Source organism: Zootoca vivipara, chromosome 2 (genome assembly GCF_965207765.1).
Source record: "Zootoca vivipara chromosome 2, rZooViv2.hap1.1, whole genome shotgun sequence".
NCBI lineage: Eukaryota > Metazoa > Chordata > Lepidosauria > Squamata > Lacertidae > Zootoca > Zootoca vivipara.
The window spans coordinates 42,388,237-42,395,415 of record NC_142584.1 but is presented as its reverse complement, the minus strand read 5'-3'; positions in this window follow the sequence as shown (position 1 = coordinate 42,395,415).

The following is a 7,179-nucleotide window of genomic DNA, read 5'->3' as shown; positions in this document are numbered from 1 at the left end:
TATTCTTTATTTTGTACTTGTGCTGGGTGTTTTTTTTTAATTGCATTTATATCTTAGCTTTCCTCCAAGGAGCTCAAGGTGGTGTGCATAGTTCTCTTTCTCACCATTTTATCCTCACAAAAACCCTGTGAAGTAGGTTAGGCTGAGAGTAATTTGCTGTCCCAAGGTCACTCAGTGAGTTGCATTGCTGAGCAGGGATTAGAACCCTGGTCTCACAGGTCCTAGTCAAACACTCTAACCACTACACCACAAAAGTTCTATGCAGATGGTTCAAGAAAGGATCTCAAGTGGCGGGACTGGGAGATCCTTGACAGCTGTTGTCAGTGAAAGCGGATGGCATGGAACTAGTTTGGTTGTGCTATGTCTTGGCATAATTGCAAAGCTTTTCCCATGATAAATACTCTCAAAGCTCTCAATCAACTGCTAAGCATGGACACGTATGCATGCACACAAACATGTTTGGGTGTGTGTTTGGGTGTACATGCACACACACACACACCCCTGCAACAAACAATATTTTTATAGTGCATGTCCACTCCGTATGCATAATTCTTCTAGCTGGAAGCCTTGTTCAGGCCGTGTGTGTGTGTGTGTGTGTCAAAAAAGAAAGAAAGTGTGGGGAAGGCCACTTTCAGACCCTCTAAGTGTCCCTATTTTCCAGGGACATCCCTGATTTAGAGAAGCCATCCCAGTTTCTGATTTGATCTCGGAATGTCCCGTTTTTGCTTAGGATGTCCCTATTTTCATTGGAGATATATTGGGAGGGTATGGAGTTATCTGACCCCCAAGCTGTCTGAAGGCAATCCTGTATAGGGAAGTTTTTTAAATGTTTAATGTTTTACTATGTTTTTATATATGTTGGAAGTTGGCCAGAGTGGCTGGGGCAACCCAGTAAGATGTGTGGGCTATAAATAGTTAAACTATCACTATGGAATGGGAAGGCCCCATTTTCATTGGGGAAATGTTGGAGGGTATGGACTATTTTGTTCTTTCTACCCATGAGGCCTTTCTCTATTGTTAGGTAGCATGCCTCGGGTAGCTGACTTTGGTTGTATAATCTATCCAAGGTGTAAACTATTTCTTACCTCAACTGCCTTCAAGTTTTTTTAAAAAATCCTGGAAGTTCATGGCTTTTCGTCAAGCTCTTTCTTATGTGGTGGTTTTTTGTTATTAAAACAACCTAGCAATTCTTTTCTTCTAATTTACAAATTTCTATTTTTCTTCATTTGTGGGGAGAAGTCTATTTTCTAAATAGTAGATGGAAGGGAGGGCGGAATAGAGACTGCTATCTTATTTTGGGATGGTTCCATTTCAATACTAAAATGGTAGGCAGCAGAGCCACCTAAGTTTGCTATAAGAAAATAATGACCCGACATCTATACAGAAAAGAGGTGCCTTCTGTAACATATTAAAAGAAGGGTTCTACAAGGAGCCTTCATAGTCTGCCTTGCAAATAAGGTTTAACTAAATAGAGCAAGCTAGTTGCTCCCTTCAGCAATCCACCCTCTATTTTTAGACTTTTCTCAGCATCTTCTCCTAAAAAAGAACACTGCAGAGGACTGAAGAAACCTCACTGATGAGAATAACACTGGATTGTGTTGATATTTGTTCATGTCCTAGTCAATTTAGAAATACCAGTGTGTATATGTGTGTGTGTATAAATGTACAACAGAGCATCCCAACATTCTTCACCTCTGTCTGTCAGAAAAGATTCTTTTTTCTTTATTTAACAAGACATGGCAACAGTAGAGGTCAGGTAGGTAGATAACCAAGAGAAAAAGAAAAAGAAATAAAAACAACCTGAAGGAAGAGGACAGGAGGGAGAAAACAGGGATTGCAGGAGAATTCACCTCAATCCCCAATCTATTTCATTTGATGCCCTCCTTTATTTTCAACTTCATAATGGAGGGAAGTAAGTGTCTCCCAAGGATGATTTATTAATAAGTGATTTGGAGTCAGGGATGAGCACTAAGTTAGCAACTTTGTGGAGAACGCCATGTTTTTCAGAATGGTAAAAACCCAAGCAGACCATAAAGAGGACCCCTCTCAACTAGTTGAATGAGAAACACAATGGCAAATGAGATTCAATCTATATCGTACATTTTGTTTATATAGCACAGTTATTTATGGCATTCTTGTGTTAATGTTGCCTCATAACTCAAGCATAATTCTACTGCCCATGAATTCTGATTTATCATTATGAACAGAATAGCTGCTATATACTAGCAGTATTGTCTCATAAACTAGTAAATAGCCCTATAAATGTTTTATAGTACTTTTTTTATTTGACATAACTGAAAAATAGTAAGAATCTGAATGGGTTCTGCAAAGTGTTATGGAAAAACATATATTTTCTAAGCCATACAACTATAAGCTGCCATTCTATGTAAACACGCTTGATAAATCATACATAATATTGCTATCGGAGTAGAGATAATACTGTAGTGGGGTTTCCTATGCTAAGAGGTTTTTCAAGACGTCAAGCACCGCAGTGTTGCCAAATGACCTTGAACTGTCCTGCTCCTTTGCCTTTTAGAGCACCTTGAACTTCAAGAATCAACTGTGAGAAACTTTTAGTGGCATGTTACATGTAGATGACAATCACTACCCACTGGTGTAGACTTTCTCAACCTGTGACCTCCAGAGATTTAGGATGACAAATCCCATCATTTGCAGCCAGAATGGCCCACTGTTAGAGTTCTCATTCAAAATGTATGGATGCAGGGGCGTAGGAAGTGGGGTGGCGGAGGGGGCGGGCCGCCCCGGGTGCCACTCTGGGAGGGGTGACAAGATGGCCCCGCCTCCCCCCAGCTGTAGAGCAGTGAGGGCGCACACAGTCTGTATGGGCGCCACTCACACGATGTCCATACGGGCTGCCTCTCGCATGGTGACTGTACGGGATGCCACTCATGTGGCAGCCTGTATGGTCGCCATGCGTGGGATGCCATTTGCACAGTGTCCATATGGGCTGCCACACATGCGCACTCCGTACAGGATGCTGCTTGTGTGGCAGCCTGTACGGACTCTGTGCAAGCGGCAGCCTGTATGGAGTGTGCATGCTTGCAGTAAAAGCCCAGAGGCATTCCTGTTAGGAATATTGAATGATGATATCCCCAAAGACAAAGTTAACATATTCTTATACGCGACAACAGCAGCAAGAATCCTGGCAGCTAAGTATTGGAAAGGGAAACAAATATCAACCAGGGAAGAATGGCTATGTAAACTTTGTGACTACTTGGAGTTAGCTAAACTGATGGACATACTGTAATAAGACAAAACCCAAAAAGTCTAGTGAAGACGGAATGGGACTGTTTGAATGAATATTTTTTAAAAACAAGGTTCAAAGGCAAATATCTGACTGACTTTAGAATGACCTCGTGAATAGAAAGGGGAAGGAGTAATGACATATATATATATAAATAAATAAATTTAGGATTGATATAATAAAGAAATACAGAAAGATACAATGAGACTGAACTGAAGTGTTGTGAAGTCGGTGGAAGTCTTTAATTTATCAGTTAAGAAAATGGTGTATGAAATGTTTCTCTCTTGTTTCTTTCTTTCTTTGCCTTTTACCTTTGTTTCTTTTCTTTTTTCTTTTTTCTTTCGTTCTTAGTTTTGTGTTTTAATCTGTAAAATTTGGATTTTTTTTCTTGATGTATTGTTATATTTTGTTTTTAATATTAATAAATTGATTTTTTAAAACAAGTCCCTAGAGAGTCTTGGAAGCACAGTCTGTTCTAAAGAATGCCTCCCAAAGAACCACTGCCACCTCCTAAGAGACTTTGTGGTGAGAACAGCCTGCTTAAACTAGAGATGATGACAAAATGTTGTTGACAGTGGGTTTCCTATGTTGGAAGACAAATATTACCTTAGAGACCACTGCCAGCTCATGATTCTAATCCTATTTCAAGATGCGTTTACTGCATGCTAGCCTGGACATCATGTGTGCTTTCAGACCATGTCTCCATCTAGCTCTCTGTTGTTACTGACTCTGGTGCTCCGGGGTTTAGGATAGGGAGTCTCTCCCAGCCCCATAACAAGAAATGAGTTTAGGATTTTTGGCATATAAACATGTGCTGTTCCTCTGTAGAAAGAAACACATTCTCACAAGACCAAGCTGGAGGGGCACATCTGATGCCATGTTATGGCATTTGCAAACCTAGGAGGAAGAGCAGATTTCACATCTATCTGTGCCAGACATTGTAGCATCTGAGCCTAGTATGGCTTTATAGAGACCTGCAACTCTGAAAGCCCACTTGTTTCTTTAAGTTTCTCCACAATATTTTCTTTCCCCCTCAGAATGCGAACAAGAAAAAGACTCTGAATTCTCGTCAGGGTAGTGATTTTCAAAAGAGCTGGTTTTGCTAGCAGACAATGGACAGATATGAAAAAGGACAGATATGGATATAGATAACAAGCTGAACAATGGACTTCCCTGAGTGAGAGGGGGAAGGAAAAGAATGGGAAAATGGAACAATGGAAATTCCATTGCCATAGAAAAGGTTGTTCCAGTAACAAATTACCGGTAGGTTAGATGTGGTAGTAGTTGAGCATCAGGGCCAGTACATACTGTCAGATGCAACAGGAATTTCTGTTGTCATAATCTAGCCTCAACTAGGGTTGGATAGCTGAGAATATTTCTGTTCCATTTCAGTTTTACATGTGTCTAATCATAAGTCTGTTCTGGCCCATTTTCTGCAGATTTTTGTTTTATTTTATTTTTAAAAAATGCACACACAAAGCAAATTCTTTTAAATGGTATGCATTTTTTCTTTAGAATGCACATTTAGAATATTTTTCTATCAATTCCCCCCTAAAACACAATTTTGTATGCATTTTGCACTCATTTTCCCTGTACAATATGCACACTTGCATTCACTTTTTAACCAAAACTGCATTGCAGTTTCAAGAGTCCCATTGTTAGCTGAGTTCTAATCCACACTTAAGTCCATGAATGGAAAATTGGTTTGGACCACTTTATAATGTGGACTAAATGAAATTCTCCTCCATCAAAGCATAGGGTCATCAAATTCGAGGGTTGGAAAGGACTATGAAGGTCATCTAGTGGGATGCAAGAATCTTTTGCCCATGACTTTGAGTTTAAAAGTCCCTTGCTCTGCCAACTGAGCTATTTATGGCAATGAAAACCCAGAAGCCCCTATACAATCCAGCAACACACATTAATGGGTGAATTGTCACGATGTCCATTTGCCCTGTGCCACACATTTATTCAAACGTCTGCACGTATCCTACATCTATATAGGTGGAACTCATATCAGCACTCTCTATGCAGTCTCTTGAAATAATGGAAGGTGGAGGGACTAGAACATGCATGCATTTGTAGAAATATCCTCTGTAGAAGGTCAGATCAATGTGCAAGGACATAAGCAAGGCCAGAAAGTCCTTTTTCTCCTCGATTATTCATCCTCCCTAGATTATTTTCTGCACAGAATTAGACAGCAGGCTGTGTGCAGCAGCAGGAACAAAAGAACAGCAGGAGCTCTGCAAAAGTGTGGGATCATAACCATACCTTGTACTTTGTCTACAGATTAAAATAACAAATAACCTACTTTCAGTCCAAGTGGAGCTGTAAAAGAGGCATGAAAACTGAATCTGGAGTGGTAAGGAGCATGCTTTGCATGTAGGAAGACCCATATTCAGTCATATTATGAAAGGCCAGTGGGTGTGCTGGGAAGTCTTAGAAACAGCTGCCTACAAGTTTTGATAGAATGAGCTACAGGGATAATTGATCTGACACATATTAGATCATACTTGTCAGCAGGAAAAAGCACATTAAAGTTCCAGATTTGAGCACTGGGGTTTCCAATAACAGGGGAGTCTCAGAGGAAAGATGTCTGAAATCCACTGGTAAAGTGGAATATTTAATGCTGGGTGACTCTACAGATTATATTCAGCTCTGCTGGGTGTCTTGAAGGAACTCAGTCTAGGTTCAGCCTTCTGTCACATTAATAACATCCACTGGAATCTCCTCTGAGTGGCAATTTCTGTTGGGCTAGGCACATTCAAAAGGCTCTGGAACTCAAGATGACAAAAAAGAATCTGTCTCCAAACCCGGTGGACTGTGTTCTTCCATAATCCATGCTTTTGACTGTTCTACACACACATTACTTCTCTTTCACTCATTTGCCCTCCTTTGACCTTGCCTTGGATTTTCTGAAACTTGAAGCATTTTCTGATTATACACCTACATTTTCCAAATCTCCCTGATAGTTCTTGGTTCCTTGATGGTCCCCTGTTCCAAATTTTGCTGTTGTGAATAGAGAACATTTAAGTGTTGCGATTTGTTGACACCACAAACATGGTAACACCTTGAGAGGATCTTTCTCTCTTTTTAAATGTGAAGATTGCTGTTTTGTTACATCCCATTCAACAAATTGGTGTGAACCCATTAGTGGCTAATCATAGTTCTAACACATAGATTTTTTAAAAAATAACAAAATGATCACGGCTTTTTAAGTTAGTCTAAGAGCCTTGCAGGTTTTAGAAATTCAGTGGAAGGGGACTGGCTTTTCCCCTTCATATAATTGTATATACAGGCTGTCATCAATATATTACATAAATGCAACAGGAGGGAACTCAATGATGAATGTGTGTTGGCTGGCAATGAGATGTATCACAGTCAGATTCTTTCCAGGAGGGAGTTATCAAAGAAAGTACTGCACCATGCTCACAAATGCACCTGGATTATGTAGTTGAAGGGAAATGTTGTTAGGAAGGCAAGTGTTGCAGACTCCTTTAAAATTGACTGAAGTGTGATTTGTTGTGCTTCTGGTGTTTGCTTGAAAGTATGGAGATGCATTTGGGAAGTCACTGTTTGCGACTTGCTGGTATGGCTAGTTCCAAACATTTCTTTCCCTCCAACGGAGGAGCTGAATTGTAATGGTGGAAATTCACCTTTCCAAGTTTCCCATTGGTTTGCTGCCCATCAAACTTCTGATCTTCAGTGAGCTCTCCCTCTTGATATGCCTGCACCAATGTGAGTTGGCCATTAAACTTCTGTGCATTGCACAGAAGACTCTGTGCACAGAGCACTCTTTGGTACCTTGAGGAAATGGCAAAATCTGTTGGGTTCTACTGTTGCCTTTCACAAACTGAGAATGCAGTCTAGGATACGACATTGCCATTTCCTTTGCACATTGCAGGGGAAGATTTTGT